This window comes from Canis lupus, chromosome 6 (genome assembly GCF_003254725.2).
Source record: "Canis lupus dingo isolate Sandy chromosome 6, ASM325472v2, whole genome shotgun sequence".
Taxonomy (NCBI): domain Eukaryota; kingdom Metazoa; phylum Chordata; class Mammalia; order Carnivora; family Canidae; genus Canis; species Canis lupus.
The window spans coordinates 43,679,771-43,702,690 of NC_064248.1; the positions used below are offsets into that span (position 1 = coordinate 43,679,771).

General features: G+C 36.6%; 1 protein-coding gene across 4 annotated transcripts in view; it reads left to right on the plus strand.

The window, feature by feature from the left end:
- The window catches only part of VAV3 (vav guanine nucleotide exchange factor 3), a 352,019-nt gene that overhangs the window by 241,873 nt on the left and 87,226 nt on the right, over positions 1-22,920 (plus strand). The window lies entirely within an intron of this gene.

Sequence of the window (22,920 nt, forward strand, 5' to 3'; positions counted from 1 at the left end):
TTGTAAAATTGAGCTTTCAAAGCATTATAGCTTTTAACTGAAACCACACCCATGGTAGCCATGCCAGTTTATGAGCTGTTTGAAAAGATTTATAGGAGCTTTGTTGCCTCTGGCTAGAAATTGCCTCACTTATGTTCTGAGATCTGTTTAAATCTTCTAACTACAGAACAGAATTGAGCCCATTAAAAAAAATAGGGGTTCTGGTTTATTTTAATAGTTCGAACTTTCCCAACACAATACCTTTTACAGAGGATTCTGCAATAATATTTAGAAGTGACTTCTATTTAGTGGGAGTATATGACTGTCAGCATACTTTTTTTTCTTATTTTGTGTGTCGTATTTTTATTTCAGAAAATGATCTTTTACAAATAAGTATTTTCTCTTTCTTTTATGGGCATTTTCATTTAATCCATTCTCTTCTGGGGAAATGCATTTCCATAGTGTGTCAGTAGGAACACATTTGACAAGTAGCAATTTGCTTTATAGCCAGAATTTTTAGGAGCCCTTAGATTATTTAAAGAGAGATGTAGTGAATTCACAGATTGTAAGTATAACAAAGTGGACCAGTAATATGGTAGTTTATCCTCAAGTTAATGGCTCTGTATAGGTACAACTGTTCTGATATTCTTAATTGTCCAAAGATTTTAGAACTTCATGTTCCTGTATGTTATGTTTGTAAGAGAAAAACATACACACACACCCCTACACACACATAAATATCGTATATCATATAGTCTTCCATTAGGTATGGTAGTTATATCTGAGCGTTTTCTCACTTCTCCACATGTGAAAAAAAAAAAAAAAAAAAGCAAAAACAAATAGTTGATGATCTTGCCTGTTGTAGATGCTAATGTGGTAACAACTGCTTCTCCCTGACAGTGTCTTTTGATGTTAGACTTGAATTATGTGTTGAGAGTTGGTTGTCTTTTGGATCTTTGCTTCTTTCAGTTGGCACATTGCAAAGCTTTTTTGTTCAAAGTTAACCCTTGCTTGATCACTGCCCTGTGCTGAGTTGGTCCTGATGTGACTATCACTTAGCATATTTTCACAGTTTTTACATTCATTCCAAGATGCTTAAATAAGAAATCAGCAAAATTGAGGCTTCCTCAGCAAGGGACAAACTGCATCCAAGGGGCATTATTGCTGTTAGTGCTTTTACCGTGGAAATTTCTTTAATCTTTTCTAGCTAATTTAGTTGATATCTCCAAGTGCTAACACACTGCTTCCTCGGGTCTCACTTAGGGTGGTTTGTAGAAAAAAAAAAAAAAAAAGATTAACTGTAAACTTTTTTTGGAAAGGAACTTTATGCATAGTTTTGTGGGTAGTAGGTGCCTAATAAGTACTTGGTAAGGGAATTAATGAATAGCTGTATGCATTTTCTGCATGCATTGGCTCTCTTGCTTTTTAAATTGCTCCTCCTGACAAAGTGGTACATGTGGTAATGGAGCACTGATTAATCTAGTGGTAAGAAAGACGCATGGCTCTGAGACACATTGCCTGGGCTGGGGATCCAACTTAAGTTCTTATTTGCCGTTGACCTGTGGCAATTTCTTTCTCTCTTTTTGCTGTAATTTCCTCATTAAAAGGACACTAACAATAGTACCTACCTTACGAAGTTGTTGAGAGCATTACTTGAGTTAATAGGTATAAAGCGCTTATAACAACATCAAGTATGCAGTGAATGCAAAGGACTGGCAATTATTTTAATAATTATTTTATGGTAGAGCACTGAACTTAATAGGGGACATTTAGTCATGTGTAGAAGAATCAATAATATTTGCCAGTATGACTTTGTGAACAGACCCAGAATTTTATGTTGACTTTCCGTTTAATCTAGAAGTTACATAATTATAGTTGTTTTCAGATTTGCAGTTATTCCCTGCTTATCTAATTTAGGTCTCCATGATGTTTTGCCTATTTTTAAGAAGAGAAGCAATCGACAGTGGTAGGGTTAAGTGTTTTTTGGTGACATTAGAATAATATTTGTGATTGCATTAAAGAAACAAAGCCTCCCAAGTTGAAAACATATATTGTGGGGTTCTATTCAAACAAGAAAAACATGTGAGCTGTAGGTTTGCATTGTGTCTTGTTAGCACATTTAAAACATTCACTCTTGGGGTGCCTGGGTGGTGGCTCACTCATTTAATTTAAGCATCTAGCTCTTGACCTCAGCTCAGGTCTTGATCTCAGGGTCATAAGTTCAAGCTCCATGCTATTAAAAAAAAATTCAGTCTTTATTAATAATTGTGGTTAATCTTTATAGAAAATATTTAGAAATGGCTTTGCAGTTTATTTTTTCTTGTCGTGTATTGTGTGCTAAGAAATTTATCAATTTATGATCTTGACTACTTTTATAAATATAGTAATGTGTTAGATGCAAATTCTGGTAGCTCTTTTGGGTATCTTAAATATAGAAGAGTACTTTCATCAGTTTGTACTTTTCTTCCTAAGACAGATGTTGGTTTCAGGAAAATAACACTTGTAAGAGGCAGATCAATTATTTCAGGAACATGGAGGTGCTAGGCCTTTTTCAAGAACATGAGATCATAAATCTGAAAATCTGAGAACTGGTGTAATATTTATCACCTGAAGTGGCTCTCAAGGTCAAAGTTACCAATTAAATTTTAATACTGAGCTTTAAAAACTTCCTCTACATATAAAATATAAAGATTTATTTTAGTTTGCACGTGGCAAATCTGTACACCAGGACATGTATTCTTTTGATCACGCCCGTGTTTTTGTCTTAAATTTGTGTACCTCATAAACTCTTGCATTTAAGTCCACAGCCACTAGCTTTTAAAAAATTCAGGCCGTTGTTCTGTGCTGTGCTGACTAAAGATTAGATGGAGTAGATGGCAAATACTTAGGTAGCTCATTTTCTTTCTGATCTTAAGTTACCCATGTGATTCGTGATAACCTTGAATAGTAAATGAACAGATAATGGTTAAATGATAAAAGAGTTTTCTGAGAGCTCTTGTTTTTCATACGCTTATTGTAACTTTTGATTACAAAGAGAAACACGTGGCTTGGAAACATTGTCTTTCTTACTCGCTTACAGTTTCTTAGCAGAGACACCTTCAAAGATGGTCACTTTCTCTTTCAGGTGGATAGGATTGATGTGTAATGCCATTCCTATTTATTCTTGGATGAAGAAAGGAATTCAAGAAATGAAAGATTTCTTTCATTACCAACTTCGTATACCACAATAAACACCAGCAGTATCATTAATTATAAAACATGGCCCTTTTTGAAAAGGAATTTATATTCTGCCTAAAGAAGGAGTAGACACAGGCACAAAGTCTTAATTGCATAAATGCATGTAATGGATATACATATGAAAATATTTTAATATTATATTACTATTTTATATACTGACTCACTATGCTATGGCATAGTGTCATAAACACAGCGAATAGTCTGATAAACATAAAAAATCTGATTATGTAGTACGTGCAAAAAAGCAAATGGAATTGGAAGAGAGAAGCACATGTGTGCTTATACTGCTTTTAGGCTGGATTGTCTGTATATATTTTTATTTATGTAAATAGAAATTTTGTTATGCTGGTTTATTGTATTGTGTCACAATCTAATACAGTTTTCCCTAATGTTTTAATTTCAAACAATTGATGAATTCATTCCAAATCTGAACAGAATTGTTGATTTCTTTTAGATTTGCTTCTAAACATAATGTCAGTTTGCTCAGTAAAGAAATTTTACATTTTTAAGTTTCTAAATACAACACATTGATGAGAAAAATAGCCCAGTATTTTAAAAATCACTGATCTAAAAATAAATTTTTTAAATACATTTTTTCCCTTTTTTATGGGGAAGACAAATGTATATTCTTGAAAGCTTAGTAAATGAGCTTTTGTCTGTAATAAATAATAAAGTATCCATAGGTTATGATATTTCCATATTAATCAGTCAGACCTACTTCTGTCTTTTCTGTCACCCCTAAAACTAATTTCTCATCAAATATAAATACTAATATAAATATTGGGAGCATAATTGTAAATGTGTAAAAATATATTTCACATTGAAAGAACGAACTTGAAAAAACTGGGACAATAGAACCCAGTGATTAAGATTCATTGCACAGAAATGAGAAATCCTAGCTGAGAATGAGTGCTAGGAGCCTGCTCTGGTTTTTAAAATAGTTGATTTGTTCTCAAGCTTCTATTAAATTATAGACGATAAGACTAGTTTAGCACCAAGGCGATCGATCCCCTTGTAGTTATTTTCAGGACTACCTTTCTCATTCCCTTTACACTGATGACAGATTTCTGAAATGTACATCATAGTCCCGTGCTCACCTCTTTTTTTGGTTTGGGAAGATTTATTTTTTCCTTCAGAATCTCTTGCCAAGCTTACAAAGGGTCACTATTGCTGTCATCTGGCAGGTTTGTCCACACCTTGCTAAGCCACTTTTTGCCACTGCTCAGTACTTCCAGCATAGGAACCAGGGCAAGGCAGATATTTGAAGATCTATACAGGGATGCATTTGGTGGGAAACAGTATCCATAATGTGATTACTGAAATAAAACACTTAGAATATTATATCTAGAACCTACCTCTGGATCATTTGTGCACTTCTAACTTAAAATTTCTGTTATTATAGTAATAATATCTTTAGAAAGTAATGTATTAAATATTTAGAAAAATATTCTGAAAAGGAGTTCTCAAACCTGGTGAGCCATCTTTAACATTTATCACTGAATAAAACACTCCTTACTTGGCAAGTCAAGTATGGCCTGGGCTTCCTTTGCTCTATCTATGGCCCTGGTAATTAAATATTACATTTCAGAAGAAAAAGAATATGATATATAAGGCTAAGTACACAAAAGAACTTCAGAATTTTTGGGGGGTGTCATTGTCCTCCACCAACCAAGTGACCATGTTCCAGAGCTTTAGTCTGAAGGTAAATGAAAGGAACCAGTTGAGTCAAAACTATTGCCTACAAATAGTATATAGTAATTCTAAATAAAAATAAGAAGAATGATTCACAAATTAATTAGAGTAGTGGGGGCAGCCTGGGTGGCTCAGAGATTTAGTGCTGCCTTCAGCCCAGGGCCTGATCCTGGAGACCCGGGATCGAGTCCCACATTGACCTCCCTGCAGGAAGCCTGCTTCTCCCTCTGCCTGTGTCTCTGCCTCCCTCTCTCTCTTTCTGTGTGTGTCTCTCTCATGAATAAATAAATAAAATTTCAAAAAAAAAAAAAGAGTAGAGGAGGTCACTTTGTGGAATTGTTATCAAAATGACTCATTTGGCAATGACTCATACTAGCAATTGTATCTTTCAGTATATTCAAATCAAGCTTACTTTTAAATTTTTAATTTGAATGAAAAGAAGAGCTTATGTTAGCTACTTAATTTTTTTAGTTAGCTAGGTAATTTTTTTGAGATTCATTCTTTTCTATATAGATCCTAGAAATGTATGGAAGCTCACCCCTCCTTGAGAAACTTGGAATTTTGTTGGGGAGATTAGACATGCAAAAATAACATGTCCAGCAGCAATACTGTGCAATGTATGATGAACCACCAAAATGTGTGGTGTAGGTTATAAATGGTGTAGTTGACCCAGGCAAATGAAGGAGAATTCACATGGACTACAGGACACAGGACAAGGAGACAAAATATGTGAGAAGCACATCAGTGAAAGTAAATTTACATTGAACTGTAGATGTTTTAAAGTTATCAGTCTTACTAGGTTTGGGTCAGCTCAGTTCATTAGCACTCAGTATGCTTTTGTCAAGTGACATAAAACCATTTCAAATTAGGAAAACAAGTAAAAGGAAAAAATGATTTCCATATGAAATTTGTTTTCATAAGAAAAAAGGGGGATCCCTGGGTGGCGCAGCAGTTTAGCGCCTGCCTTTGGCCCAGGGCGCGATCCTGGAGACCCGGGATCGAATCCCATGTCGGGCTCCCGGTGCATGGAGCCTGCTTCTCCCTCTGCCTATGTCTCTGCCTCTCTCTCTCTCTCTCTGTGACTATCATAAATAAATAAAAATTTTAAAAATTAAAGAAAAAAGGGCTATCTTTGCAAAGAATGGGGGAGAGGAATAGAAGGTTAGTTTGAGCAGGCCTTAGTATCCAGGCAAACCTTGTTTTATTGCACTTTGCTTTATTGGTCTTCCCAGATACAGTGGTTTTTATAAGTCGACCATTTGTCACAACCCTGTGTTGAGCAATTCTAGCGACACAATTTTTACAACAGCATGTGCTCACTTTGTGTCTCTGGAACACATATTGGTAATTCTTAAAATATTTAAAATTTTCCCATTATTCTTATATTTGTGGTGGTGATCTGTTAGCAATGATCTTTGATGTCATTATTATAGTTATTTTGGGGTACTACAGACCATGATCCTATAAGACAGCAAACTTAATTGATAAATGTTGTGTCTGTTTCTGTCTGCTCCACTGACCAGTTGTTTCTCCATCTCTCTCTCTCCCTCCTTCCCTCCCCCTCTCCCTGGGTGTCCCTTTTCTCTGAGACACAACAGTATGGAAATTAGGCCAATTAATGACCCTGTGGTGGCTTCTGAGTGTGCAAGTGAAGGAATACTTGCATGTCTCTCACTTCAAATCAAAAGCTAGAACTAATTAAGATAATATTGGAAGGTGTGTCAAAAGCCCAGATAGGCCAAAAGGTAGACCTCTTGTGCTAGTTAGACAAGTTGTGAATGCAAAGGAAAAGTTCTTGTAGGAAATTAAAAGTGCTACTCCAGTGAACCCCTGAAAGATAAAACTGTGAAATGGTCTTATTGCTGATATGGATAGTTTTAGTGGTCTGGCTAGAAGATCAAACCAGCCACAATGTTCCCTAATCCAGAACAAGGCCCTAACTCTCTAATTCTTTGAAGGCCAGGAGAGCTGAATAAGCTATGGAAGAAAAGTTGGAAGCCAACAGAAGTTCACAAGTTTTAAGGAAAGAAGTCCTTTCCATAATATTAAAGTGAAAGGTGAAGTAGAAAGTGCTGATGTAGAAGCTGCAGCAAATTATCTAGAAGATCTAGCTAAGATAGTTAATGAAAGTGGATACAATAGACAAGTTTTCAAAGTAGATGGAGAAAGTCTTCTGTTGGAAGAAGATGCCATCTAGGACTTCATAACTAGAGAGGAAAAGTCAGTGCCTCGCTTCAGAGTTTGAAAGGACAGGCTGATTTGTTAGGAGAGAAGGCAGCTGATTAGTTTAAATGGAAACCAGTGCTCATTTGCCGTTCCAAAAATTCTAGAACCCTTGGGAATTAGGCTAAATCAACTCTGTGCTCTATAGGAGAATAGCAAAGCCTGAATGATAGCACATCTGTTTTACAACATGGTTTACTGAGTATTTTAAGCCAACTGTTGAGACTTACTGCTCAGAAAAAAGTATCCCTTTTGTATTACTGCTCATTGATAGTGCACCTGATCACCCAAGAGTTCTAATGGAGATGTGCAGCAAGATTAATGTTGTTTTCATGCCTGCCAACACAACATCCATTCTGTAGTTCATAGATCAAGGAGTCCTTTTGAGTTTTAAGCCTATTTAAGAAGTACATGGATAGTGATAGTGATTCCTCTGAAGGATCTGGGCAAAGTAAATTGAAAACCTTCTGGAAAGGAATCACCATTCTAGATGCTATTAAGAACCTTCATGAGTCATAGGAAGAGGTCAAAATATCAACAGACGTTTGGAAGGAGTTTAATCAAGCCCTCATGGCTGACTTTGAGGGATTCCAGACTTCAGTGGAGGAAGTAACTGCAGATATGGTAGAAATAGCAAAAGAGCTAGAATTAGAAGAGGAGCCTAAAGATGGGACTGATTCGCTGCAATCACGGTGAAACATGAATAGATGAAGAGTTGCTTCTTAAAGAAACTGATTTCTTGAGATTTACTCTATTCCTGGTGAAGATACATGAAGACTGTTGAAATGGTAACAAAGAATTTAGAATATCACATAAACTTAGTTGATAAAGCAGTAGTAGAAGGGTTTGAGAAGACGGACTCCAGTTTTGAAAGAAGTTGCTGTAGGTAAAATGCTATCAAACAACAATACTAGCTACAGAGAAATTGTTTGTGAAAGGAAGAATCAATTGATGTGGCAAACTGCATTGTTGTCTTAGTTGAGGAAATTGCCACAGCCCTTCCACCCTTCAGCAGCTACCACCCTGACAGTGAGCAGCCATCAACATTGAGGCAAGACCCTCCCCACCAGCAAAAAGATTATGATTTGCTGAGAGCTCAGATGATGGTTAGCATTTTTTAGCAATAAAATATTTTAAAATTAAGATATGTAGATTTGTGTAGACATATGCTATTGCATACTTAATAGACTCCACAGTGTAGTATAAACATAACTTTTATATGCATTGGGAAGCCAGAAATTCATTGGACTCTATTGCAATATTTGCTTTATTGTGGTGGTCACTCACAGCAATGTTTTTAGTCATCAGAGGCAGCCCTATGCATTGGGTTAGACCCAGAGCCCTGCAGTAGGCTGTGTCCTGCATCTCTACTTACTAGTCGTACAACCTTAAGCAAGTCAACCTGTTTTATCCTATCTAAAGTGGGGCCATTAGCAGCAGACCTCCTACTGTCACTGTGAAGATACTATTAGATAAAGCATTTATTTATTTTTTATTTTTAAAGCATTTATTAATGGGGCTTAGTACATATCTATAAATGATGGAGGTGATGGTTATTACTAATACTTACACACTCCTGTATACATTTCCATTGAGGCCTAACAAGTTGCCATGAATTTAAGCAGCTTAAAACAGCACACTTCATTTCATCAGGGTTTCTGTGAGTCAGAAATCTGGGCATAAGTTAGCTGTGTCCGCTGCTTCGTGATTTCTCACAAGACCTCAGGATGTTAGTGCTGTGTCTCATCTGAAGGATCAGTTGGAAAAGATCCACTCCCCAGCTTGCTTACATACTTGTTGGCAGGATTCCATTCCTTTTTGGCTATTGAGTTAGGCCCTCAAATTCCTAGCTCACTTTTGGCCAGATGTGAGGCTGTCCTCAGTTCTTAGCCACATGGACCTCTCCATCATGGCTGTTTACTTCATCAAAATGTGCAAACCAAGAAGGCGATAAGAGTCTCCTAGCAAGATGGACATTCCAATCTTCCATAACAGCAATCATGGAAGTAACATCCCATCCCCTATTTATTGGCTAGAGGCAAATCACAGGTCCTGCCTACATTCAGAGGGGGATTAACAAGTGTGTGAACACCAGGAGATATTATTCAGGTTCAGTAGGGATCATTGGGTTCCATCTTAGACTCTGTCTGCCACAACCTCTGAGATACTATTTCTCAGTGGTGGCAGCCTCAGCTCTGAGAGGTTTAAGTAATTCACCCAAGGTCACACAGCACCTGGCTGGTACCAGGACTTAATTGCAGTGTTTGGCTCCAGAGACCTCGCTCTTGTAGAGATCTTCTGTGTCCCCTACTTATGCCAACTTTTGCACAGAGGAGAGCTTATTTCCTGGAGTTCAGCTGTACAGTACAGTGCAAAATTAGCAGTGTGATCGGGTCTGTTTTGCAGAGTTCATTAGTGACTGCTGTTACAAAGCAGATTTATGGGTGATTTTATTTTATGCATTGTTAATTTTGAAAATGTTAATCTGAAATTGCTACAGTATTTCAATTAATTTGGATGATTAAAACTTAGCACCAGAAGAATCTCTAGCAGAAGATAAGGCAGCTAATTAGAGGTTCTGAAACAAACAACTGTAGACACTGGCACTGAAACATGCTGGGTGGAACTCACTCTGCTTAACAGTTTTGAAATGGAAAGAATAATTTCTGGCAGTCTCAATATTAAACTTGAGCACAGTTGACTTTTTTTAAAAAGCCATTTTAAGGAGTTAATTATTTAAATGAATGTAGAACTTTTCAGTATCATGCATTTCTGGAAAACTGCCGTTACATTATTTTGGAGTATTGTCTTTTGGATAATTGTAGTTGATGACAGAAATACAATAGGCATTTGTTGCCAAGGTGTTTTCCATGTCATGTATGATATTTCTTGGTTTTTACATATGTTTTAATTTTTTTCCTGCGTTTAAAGGTGAGACAGCATGACTTTAAAAAAAGAACACTGATCTTCATAGAGTTTTGCATTTTGAAGACTTAGTTCTCAAAATTTCAGAAAATATAAGGAAGTATAGAAAAGTTTCCTAGACAAATTGCCTATAATTCTGTCACTCAGATAATCACCTTTATGTTGTTATTTTGTTGTACCTTTCTCCTAGTACTTTTTTTTTTGTGGCCATAAATGGCCTGTATTTCCAATTCAATATTCTGCTTTTATCACTTAACTTTGTCTCATGAGCAAATTTGTTTATTCGCTTATTCATTCAACCACTTGATAAGTATGCAGGCACAATGTTAAATTTACAAGGATGAATAAGAGGTGTTTTCCCTAATGCAGCAAAAAAAAAGGTGTCCTGGTGCCAAAGGTAAGATTTGAGATCAGGGTAATACAGGGGCTATGCTTAAGGGGGCACATATTTTAGATATGTGGACATCCAAAAATGATGTCTAAACTGAAAGGCTATGAATAGGGGATTGACAGACTATGAATGGAGACAGGAAGGCTGCAGGAAGAAGCAACAGTTCCAGCAAAGGCACTGGGTTGGAAAAAAGTATAGAAGGGCTTGGGTTTGAGAGAGAGAGCTGTGTACGATGAGCAGAGTGAGCCTTTCAACTAGTGGATATAGTCTTCTGAGACTGGTTTAAAAGATTGTGCTAGCCATACTGTGATGGGTATAATGAATCATTACATAGTCTTAAAAAAATATCAGGTGGTTTTAGTTATTCCTTGTTGGACAATAGTCTTTTTAATTTCATTATTATAAATACTATTTGAAGATCTTCATGAATATATTTGTTCATATGGCTGATTATTATTTAAGAATGGAGTCATAAAAGTAGAACTTCTGGATCAAGACTTCTGAATTCTTGCACCCAGAATATATATATTTCCAAATTGTCTTTTAGAAATTTTACGTTGAATGATATCCCCACCATTTCTGACATACAAGACCACCTCTTACTCTATGCAGGAATAGGATATTACTATTTATATAAGAGTAGTTCATATCCTAGTATGAACTTCATTATTAGTGATATAGATCCTTTTTAATGTTTATTGGCTATCTGTATTGTTCTGTGAATTATTTGTTTATACCTTATCCATTTTTCTATTTAGGGTTTATTGCTTTTGTAAATTATTTGTAGGACTCTATCTGTCTTTATTAATGATATCAATCTTATATTTATCCAAAAATTTTTCCAGTTTATTTGCTTCTATATAAAGTTTTGCATTTCCATGTGGTTAAAATTATTGATACTTAACGGACTTTTTTTTTTATACTTATGGACTTATTTTTGCTGCTTTTGTGCTGAGAATGTTCTCCCCTTCTGAATTCTGTTAAATACTTCTAGTCTTATTGTTTAATTCATGTAGCATTTAACCCATGCCATTTAACCTATTTAAGCAACAGATGAAAGTTCTGTGGGCGGTTCCAAAATGAACATCAAAATATTTTAAGGATTTATAGTAGTAGACAAAATTTAAATTTACCTGTTCTGTATGTTGCTTAGCAACCATATTACATTGTTTACTTTTCATTTTGTGCTTTATCATATAGATGTTTGGCTCAAATAATAAGTTATCTTGTGAAAAATATGTCGCAGTACATTCTCTGTCTAGATAGTAAGGGGATAGATAGTATGTGAAACAAATACAAGTAGGTAATACTGAGATAATCAGGCTTTTTTGTTTTTAAACTATGACAAACTCGGGTGACCTCACCCCATCCTTTCTGGGAGCAGGAGGAAAAAAATATTTTGTGTTTTGTTTGAGTTCAGAGTATCTGCCACCTAACATTGCCCTCTTTTCCCTTGTAAATGTACGTCCTTCTTAGTTTTACAGATCTCTTGTCATATTAACTTACACAGCTGCTCCTTGGCCTGAGACTATGCTTATTATTTTAAAAGACTTTTAGTTTTCATAATTTTTCCTAAAGTAATGAAAAATTCAACTTCTACTGTATTTGAAAGATACTGTAAATATTCCTCATTTTAAAACAATGTGGAAATTCTCTATTTTAGAACTCTAATTTAGAAAGTTTTATATGTTGACATGAAAACATTAGGTGTTTAAGAAATAGTCTTTCTTGAAGAATCCAGCTGTAACCAAATAGAGTAATGACTTTGGTTTCCTACCTGGCATATTGCTTCTGATGATTTATTCAGGGAACATGCATCTGGATGTCCAGATACCAACAATTTTGTTTGTAATTTCCTACTCTTTTTAAATGGCCCAAAGGAATCATGTGATGCCTTCAAGTCAGGACAGAACTTTCCTTCTTGGGATGGAGAATTCTTAGTGCAGTTTGTTTGGGGCACATTGGCAGATTAAATGGATGAGAATAAAAATATTGATGTATTTCTCCATTACCACCCCCTGTTATATTGTTGATATTATAGCTTTTAACTCCTAAAGGAAGAAACTTGCCGTTTAAAAAATGTAATGCGGGATCCCTGGGTGGCGCAGCGGTTTGGCGCCTGCCTTTGGCCCAGGGCGCGATCCTGGAGACCCGGGATCGAATCCCACATCAGGCTCTCAGTGCATGGAGCCTGCTTCTCCCTCTGCCTGTGTCTCTGCCTCTCTCTCTCTCTCTGTGACTATCATAAGTAAATAAATAAAAAAAATAAAATAAAATAAAATAAAAATGTAATGCTGTGCTTTGGGGATCCCATTTTTAAAAAGTTAAAATATCTTCCATTTAAATCCAAGCAGTATCCAAGAACAGAATCTGGCCAATGGTTTTGAAAATATGAAATGGCACCACCTTCTTGGAATCTCAGAATGTTCAAGGATGTTTTTTTCTAGCAAAACAGGAAGAAATTGGAAAAAAGCATATGGACTCACGTTGAACATATGAGATATTTTCAACTTGAATCGGCACTTTACTCATATTTGTAGTGTGACTTAAAATTAATTTTGGTGAAGCATTTAGATTTGAGAAAGAGGAAAAAAAATCTCTATCTGGAACTAAATCAACATTTGTGGCATCTCATTAATCACTGCCTTATGTAACCACTTTTCCCACCTAAAGAGAAGCTACTGGGATGAGAAAAGTTTATGATATTAATGCCAAGTGCAGATCTTCCCTCTCCAAAAAGGAGTTCATTAATCATCATCGAAGCACAAGAACAAACATACTTCTTGTCTCGTGCCAATTTTTTTTTCAATAACATTTCTGAAAGGCAAAAAAAAAAACCCTCATCTTCCTATTTTTTATCTTTATTTGAAAAGATTTTAATTTGGCTGTTATTTAATTTATGATGATGTTATGTAAATTTAACATGCTCTGAGAGTGCGCATTCATGGTATGTAACAATATAGGGTATTGATTGAGTTCAGACCCCTGAATCAGGGAAATCTGGATGCAGATTGCTGGCTTTCTTACCTTCCTGTCTATGTGGTTACCATAACATGTAAAACTCTGGCGCCTCAGTGTTTGACACAGGGTAATTGGCCAATAAGTGGCAGTGACAGAAATTCTTACTCTCACTAGTAGGAAGGGGCCAGAAGTTTGAGAACATGGCTTTTAATCCAGACTTCTGTGTAAATCTTTGGGCGAGTTAATAGCTTCAGTTTTCTCATCTGTAGTGGAAATAGTCACCTTACCTACAGCACAGGATTACCTATAGCACCAAAGAGATAGTGGCCTGATCAAGATAGAAAACAACCTAGTCATGATGTACAAACCCATATAATACAATAAAAATTAAAAATAAGTGCCAAGTTGTGAAATCTTCATATCTTGCCATATATCTTAGCCTCACAGTGTTAAGAGTTATGTGCTTGATTAGTAGTTTTTGATGGAATTTTAGGGTCAGCCATGCAATTATTACATGCTCTATATAGTTTTTTTTTTTATAAATTTACCATTTACTGGAAAATTTACTGCTCTTTTTTGTAACTTAACTGTGTCTTTACGTATGTTTTCCTGTTTCCAAATTTTAAAATATTAGCTACAAATCAGAAAAATCCATGAATATTACAACACTTAAGCCAATAGATGAAAGCAATGCTAATCAAAAATTTTAAAAAAAGGAATCATAGGCTGCATGTGAGAAAACAGATGCATAAATTCAAACAATCATAAATAGGAAAAAAAATCCTGATGTGCAAGAAAAGGTGGCTTCTCTTAGCTTTGTTCTGCTTTGTTTATGTAGTCTGTTGGCTACGAAGTATTAGTGATAAGAAAGGGTCTCTGGTGAAATTTTCAGGTGCCTTGGAAAAGTGTTGATTTTTTTACTTGTCCTTACTAGAAGACATGCCCTTTCTTGTTCATTTCTTTGGCCCCAGTTAAAAGCATCATTAAAAACCAAAAGAAGAACAAAAAGTTCTAAAGCTGTTGTTGAAGATGCAGTTGTGAGGCTTTGGAAGATCACAGGAGACAGGCTAAGGTAGGGTCCATCAACAAAGCAGGTACTTCTTTTGTCCTCCCTAAATCAGTAAAGGATAAAGAGGAGATCATATGGACATGTAGCAAGGCTTGGTTCATTTTTAAAGTCAAAACAGTTGGGAAAGAAGAGGTTGAACAGAGTAGAACAGCAGGAGGTTTCTGTAAAGGTGAAGTAGAATTAAAGGGTAGGCAAGAATTATTTTGTCTTCAGTTTTAAAGAACACTGGCCTAACCCATCTGTCTCTTTCCTGTGTTGTTCTTGACCTTCTTATCAGCTCTTGACTTTCTCCGTTGGGACTTTTCCTTGCATAGTCAGCATGGACTTCATCAGAGATCTTGAGCCTCACGCCCTTATTGCAAAACAATTGAGATTTCAAAGAAACGTGTTCTGCTAAGAGCTTGGGAACTAACTGTTACAGGATGCTTCTGTAATAAGACACTGGCCGCTAAATTCAGTGTATTGTGTACGAGTCCCATTGTAGGATTCACTTAAAAATATCACCCAAAGTTAATACTAAGTCTTAGAAATTCCTACTAAATTGTTTACATTTCTTTGGCAATAAATCTTTTCCTTAAAAAAAGATTATGGGCAGCCCTGGTGGTGCAGCGGTTTAGTGCCGCCTGCAGCCCGGGGTGTAATCCTGGAGACCCGGGATCAAGTCCCACATCGGGCTCCCTGCATGGGGCCTGCTTCTCCCTCTGCCTGTGTCTCTGCCTCTCTCTCTCTAGCTCTGCGTCTCTCATGAATAAATAAAAAATAAAAAAATCTTAAAAAAAAAACAAAAAAAAATTAAAAAAAGATTATATTTATTTATTCATGAGAGAAATAGAGAGGCAGAGACGCAGACGGGGAGAAGCAGGTTCCATGCAGGGAGCCCGATGTGGGACTCAATCCTGAGACTGGGATCACACCCTGAGCCAAAGGCAGACGCTCAACCACTGAGCCAGCGAGGCATCCAAACAATAAATCTTTTCTAGAATTGTTACTTTATTCCTTTCCAATCTGCACATAGACCCCTGGACCTTGCTCTAAGCTTTTCCTTCTCTCACTACAATGAGGGAAAAGGTGATGGTTTGCTTATCCATCATGCTACAAGTTTCATTGTGTGCTACAACTTTAAATTCTTCGATGTGATTTATAGGTTCATCAGCATGTTGGTGAAGTAACCATGGGATGAATGTTAGAGTGTTATTTATTCATATACCAGAACTTTTGTATACTTTATTTTTAATTCTCAGAACAAAACATGTGAAGGAGATACTGTGCTTGTTTTACAGATGAGGAAGCTGCCCTGAGAGGTTAAGTTGTCCAATTTCACATAAAAATTTTACGTATTTTGTATAAAATACAGTAAAAATTGTATATATATGTTTCCATAACTAGTAAAAAGCATTAGATGTCTTTAAGTCACTTAGGAGTCTTGCCTGGGGGTGGGGGGTTTATTCACTAAACCAGTGTATTTTATCAAGAGATTTATGTTGTAGCCAGGGTGGTCTCAGGCATGGATCATGCCAGATGCCCAGGAGAGGGATGAAGTGAACTGAGGTGGGCTACAGGGAAATAATTCTGGTCAGAATAAAGAAGGATAAGCATTCTTGATTACTAATCTTAGGAGGGAGGAATGTGACCGTGTTGTCAGGGCTTCAGAGCCGGGACTTGGGGGAGAATTGCTACTGCATGAATGAATGTCTGCATCCCAGGTGAGAGAGGACTACTCAAGGTGTTTGGACAGCCCAACGAGGGCTTTTCTGAAGGGCCTCAGAAGCGTAGAGAGGGGCAGAGAGGCACAGAGATGGCCCTTCAGGTCCCTGCCCACGTTGGGTCACTGCAGTTCCAGGAAAGAAAGGAAGCTCATTTCCTAGATTGTAGATCTTTCGTTAATATGTCTTTGCTGTGATTGTAATATAATTAGGTAATAAAATCATAGCAAAATATTAGGAAATGACCCCAAACAAATGTAATAAATGTTGCTTCTGTTCACTCTTTATAAATACTGTCTTTTTCTATAATATCTTTATTAGGATTTGTGTAGAAAACAGGGTTTGAGCATGATTTTTTTTAAAGATTTTATTTATTTATTCATGAGAGACACAGAGAGAGGCAGAGACACAGGTAAAAGGGAGAAGCAGGCTCCGTGCAGGGAGCCCGGCGGGGGACTTGATCCCAGGACTCCAGGATCACACCCTGGGCCAAAGGCAGACACTAAACCGCTGCGCCAACCAGGGATCCCTGAGCATGATTTTGGGATCTTAAATAATTTATAGAGGTTGATTATGTTAATCCATCTTGTTGGTCATGTCTGTGTGGATATAATCCTAACATAAACTACCATTAGTCAAGGGTCTCAATTCTCAATTGTAGTAGTATTCCTTATAATAAATCTTTTGACACTATTTTATGTGAAAATTGCATCTATCTTTCAGGCTGACGTGGAGACCTTGTTGGATTTTATTTCCTTCATTGTTGCCCCATAACAGACATAATCTTAAGTGCAGTGTGTGGGAGGCCAGACAATATAAGTGGTTAAAAAATTAGGCATTGTTGTTGACATTGTCTGACTCATTGAGTAACCCTGCCACTTGGAGTTGCACCCTTCGGAAGCTCGCCCACCTCTCTTGCCTCAGTCTCCCTTCTGTTGAATAGAGGTAATATTGGTATCTACCTTCCAGAACTGCTGTAGATTAACTGAAAATGATGTATTTGTAGAGGATTAGCATGGTGTCTGGCTCTTTCTGGGCACTTAATAAATGATTGCTATTGTCATCACAACCATCTTCAGGATCCTGGGTCCAGGCAGGTGTGGCAGGCAAGCTGAAACCTGTAGAGCTGAAACCTCTAGACTCCTGAGGCCAGTGGCAATGCTGTGCTCTTGTTTGTTCTGCTTTTAAGTATCTTGTCCCATTACAGCAGAGGCAGCGGCACAAGCTGCTAGCCCCCACTTGTCTTCCTTATAATGCTTTGGTGAAAATGTGCATGAATTCCAGAGTGAGGCTGCCTGGAATTCAATACAGATTCCACTGTTTGCCAGCTCTGTGACCTTACTCAGGTCACTCAACCCTTCTGTGTTTTAACTTTATCTTCTTTAAAATGAGGATTATATGAAGACTCACTTCATGGAATTCTCATGAAGCTTAAAGGAATCCATATACATTAAAGTCTTAGAGCAGAGCCTGGCACGTGATAAGTGCTATGTGTTAGCTAGTATTACTTTTTTTAAGTAAAATCTTTTTGATTCTTTTGAGGTGATTGTAGAAGTGTATTTTACATAGAGGTAATTGTAATATTTAAAGCACGTATTTTAATATTTAAAGAGAGCTGACAGTGTGCTGGGCAGTTAGTGCACCATTTTTAGGGTAAGAAGCCAGGTATGTATAGCTGGATTATTTCAGAGGACATGGGGCTCTTTACTAGCTGATTTTTGTCAGAGGTTGACTCTTCTTTCCCCTCCCCTCTGGGACCCACCTGGCATCTTCTCTTCACTAAATCAGGTGTCATGGAAGCCAGGGAAAATTGGTGATTTCTAAAAGCCTGGAGTCTCTACCCTGCAGTGTTCCCCAAGGCAATAAAACAAAGTCCCCAGCTACCTGCTTGTGAGAGAGAGCCAAGGAAAATCCTGGGGAGCACCTACGCATGAGTATTTCAGTGAATGATCTTGCTGCTGAAGCACAGAAAATTGAGAAGTCAGGAGCCATGGTCAACCACTGTGCTGCATCTTGAATGTATCCAGGCATGGTGGACTTTACCAGCCTCACATGTGGCCATCACAATCCTAGAGGCCCACACACCACTTTCCAAATTTTAGACACTGCCTTACTTCAGTTCATGTTGGGTCTATGCTTTTGAGAAATAAGGCATTAAATCTTCTCTCCACTCCCCTGAGAATAGGCACTTCCTGGCATTCCTGATGGCCAGCAGCCAGTTGTGTGACTTTAGTAAGTCATTTAACTTTATGAGTTTTATTTTACTCTTGAAAATTGGTGGGTTACATTTAGTTATTTTTAATGCGTATTCTTAATATACTAAGATTGTTCTCTGTAGTATGCAGAGGAAGGGTTAAGGTGAGGTGGTGGAAGGAAGAGGATGGTGTGGGGAGAAAGCATTGGCACAAAAGCCTGTTTTCCACAGGGCATGTGGTGCCACGTATAAATAGAATGACCTTAGGAGCTTTCTTCAGAAATACTCCTCCCTTCCCTACTTTGATTTAGAGATAATATCTATTACGTTTTATTTTCGTATTTATGCATCACTAGCATGGGTATAAAGCAGATAGTAAAAGCTTCCAGGAACTTTTGGTTCTGTGAGTTTTCAGCAGGGAGGAATGTGGTAGATATGCAGCAAAACTTGACATGGATCTAGATTAGGTTGGAATATAGGGGTCCCAGTAGTGACCTGTAAGACTGGTTCTGCCCTCGGATGGCCATGTGTAATCAGGGTATATAAGATTAGTTCAGCTCCTGCCCTTGATCTCATAATGTGGCTGGCCAGGAACAGATTTATAGAAAGTATATTTGTGAGCTCTTGTTATAAAGGTCTGTGCCTTACCTCCCCTGCTAGACCCATAGCATCTTTAATGGTGGCATGTGGTCAATATCTTTAGAGTCCTCAGATAGTTTCAGGTCAGGACCCCTTGCACAAAAGTGTTTAGTGGTTAAGCACCAAGGAGGATGGGTGCAATGGAAGTGGCTCACGCAATGGTGGGAGGAATATTTTACCACTGACATTAGAATTGTTGGTCCATGATGATTAGAAAAATCAAACCAACTTCTAGTCCATTTTATTATTGTTTTAAAATACTCCCCAGACAATGTACTCCTTATTATCTGACCTGGTATGGACCACTACCAATCCCCTAGCTTTCCCACATACACACCCCATGAGTATTTAGTAAATTATTCAACTAATTGACTATTATGACGGTCGCTGCTTCTCTTGCCTCTGATCCCAACTTCCTTTGCCTTCTCCATACTATCAGAAAAATTATTTACCTAAAGAAGAGCCTGGCCTCCCCTGCTTAAACTCCGGCCCATCATCAGAACCAGTCTACAGGGTATTAAATATATAAGGCCCCCCTAGATCTGTTCATACTAAACTTGTTCCTGCTATTCTTCTCTTCTGCCATAGCAGAGATCTGGTAATTCTCCACGTGCCTTGAATTCTTTCTTGCCTCTGTACCTTGGCTCATGCTCTTGCCTCTGGCCAAAATAACTTTACCCTACTTCTTTATCTGGTTAACTCCTATTCATCTTTCTATCATTAATCTCTCTAAACTCAGTTCAATTCCCTCTTCCAAGAAGCCGATCTTATAGCACCTCATATGTGGTGTGCTATATGAGTTCCTCTCCCAAGACAACAAAGCCATAGTATTTTTTTGTTTTCGTTTTTTGAAATGATCTGGATACATGTTTGTTTTCTAAAAATTTCCAGAAGATCCTTAGTTAACAGCTGGAACCTCATCTTTTCCATACCTATGTCCATAGTAGTTGGAACATAGTAGGTACTCAGTAAATATGTATTGAACTGAATTGTAAGTCCAACTTTATCAGAGGGAACATTGGTTTCTGGTGTGCAAATTCCCTAACTTCTAGGATAAGCTGATGTATACTCTTATATATGTATACACACATATATACATATGTACACATATATGTATACATATATAAAATATATATATGCACACATATTTATGTTATGTGCACATACACACACGGAAGTTAAGATGGTTTGCTATTGAGGCCAGCTGTCCAATTTTATTCAATACTTGCTTTTCAAACTAATGTATATAAACCATGAAAAGCGTTATATTTGAATATTGGTAATTCTACACTAACTTTGTTAATTTATTTTTCAGACCACAAGAACAATGAATAAAATATTCTAAGCCCACAGCCGTATAGAACACAGACATGTTTATAAAGTGATATTTTGATAGTTTTGCAAGAGTCTCCAAGTGAAAATCATTTGTCTCTAATATCAACCACTCAGAGCCAAATTGAAACAATAGGAGTTTCATTTAGGATCTATAATAGCGGCAGTAGAATATGACTGTAACACCATTTGCTGGAATTATAGAGGGGAATTTGCTGGTACAGAAAGGCAAGACAATCAAATTTTTCAGCAGAGGTAAAATACTAGCAAACTCTTCATTTTGTAAATTGGCATTTTTTTGAAGCTTTGACCACTTTATTGGCAATTATCTTGAAGCATGTTGCATGTGATTCTGCTCATCACGTTCCTCTAACCTCAATATCTTGGCTGAAAGAGGAATTCATACAGTCATGTTTTTTGTTTTTTTTTTTCACTCTGCTTATTTTTCAATCCAAATTTACCTAGATTTCAAAAAAACAAAAACAAAAAAACAAATGTATCTGGATTTCAAAAATCTAGAGAGTTTAAGCTTTGAAAGGTAACAAAATATCCAGAGATATTTTTCAAAGCCCTTTCAATGCAGTATGATGCATGTTTATTTTGGTAAGAGTAATTATTTCCACCAGAAAGACTGGATTTAAAACAATGCATTTCTCAACTTTTTTTATTATAAAAGTTTTTTGATAACCCAGATTCACCTAAGACTGTTGAACAATACAAAAGTTCATATATTAAAATTGAATTTTGAATGTTCACAAATAGCATATTTTAAAGTCATTGAATAAACTTTGCATTGGGTTTCCAAAGGATCCTAACTAACTGGATGAACTGCAGTAATGCATATCTCAATTACAAATGTATTTCTTGGTTCATAGAGTAGTTACCACAGATGTCTTTAAAACACAAATTCCTCAGCATATTTAGAATGTGATTAGGTTTATAAAGAGCAGTAATTGAAAAATCCAGGGAAACTGCAGCAAGAAGTTTCCTGGTAGCCTAGGAGGCAATGTGCACATCATTGCTGTAAATAGAGTCTCAGTATTGGGGAATTCTTGCTTTCTGATTGACATCTGCCCCATTCTGAAACTGCTTTTAACTGACAGTATTTTAAACAGTAGTTGTTTAGAGTTTGAAACTTTTACCTCCATTTCCTTGCCCATTACTTATATAACTAATAGGTCTTTTTCTACCCATTATAGGCACACACAGAATATGCTTCTGTTAGCATTTTTCTCTAAAGCATAGTATATCACAGAGCTTCCATTTGGTTAGTAAATGTTCTTGCTAAAACCTGGTCATATAACCTGTCAGTCTAGTTGGATTTGGGACTTAAGAAACCAAGACCAGTGGCCTTGAATAAATCTGTTCAACTCTCAGTGCTTTTACTAAAGTAGGAAAGATAACTATTGGACCTCTGAAACATTGATCGTTGAGTAGCTTTTGGGCTCTAGAAAGCTCTGAGATAACTTAGGCCACAGCAACCTCACTTTCTCTACTTCGTGCACATACTTTTTTCTTCCTATAGAAATTCTTTAAGGAAAAAGCCAAATTGAGCAGAATAAGAATCGAGAAGTTATTTTTCTGTGCATATTTTTGAGATACCCTAAACTTTGAGCCTTAACTATAACTTAAAAAAATCGTTTTAAAATATGATTTTAATTGAAGAAGGGACTAGATGCATTCATAATGATAATTCATGGGAATATAAATTTGTTGATATCTCATAAAGTGAATTCAGTGCTGGAAAGAAACATACCAATTCATTTTTTAAAATGATATAATCACTTTAAATACAGTACTCTGGCTTTAAAATTTCAGGTCTATGCCATGTAAGTAGTTACTCATGTTATTAATTAAAATTTCATTTGCTTTCAGAGCTGTTTAATTTTTTGCTTACAGGCATATAATGACTTGAAAATCTAACCGATTACTATTCATTTAGGAGAGAAAAATACTCCCAACTAGTCTGGAGTGCCAACTCTATTTTTCTTGGCAGATACAGTTGGAGAAATTGATTATTCCTGAGTTCCAGCATAGGTTAGGTATAGTCTAGGACTACAGTTGTCATGATCTGTGTTCTAAGGCTTTGTAGTCTAAAGCCATGCCTCAGTTGAAATGGAGAATTTGGCAATACATATATATGTACATACAAAATGGTCCCAGTTGTACAAGCAGAATTAGTCAAGAAATACTTAAATTTTTTTATTTAATTATTTTTAAAATTTATTTTTTAATGATGAACATTCATACAGACTTTAATGTATTCAACAGGCATTTAATTGAAAGACTGATAGGTACCACTCACCATACTAAGACTAGATAGTGGAATAATTTGTGGTCTCTGACTTTGTGAAATTTATATTTAAGTGGGGAGAAAACATAATACACAATTTATATTCAGTCATTTCTGTAATAGTAATTCAAAAGGTAATGGCAAAAAACAAAAACAAAAAAACAAAAAAGGTAATGGCAACAGTGAACAAGAGGGAATATCTGCCTGGGGTGGTTGGAAAGGGCTCTAGAGTTGGCACATAGGAAAGACAGAGTGATCACAGAATGCTCTCAGAACTGGTAG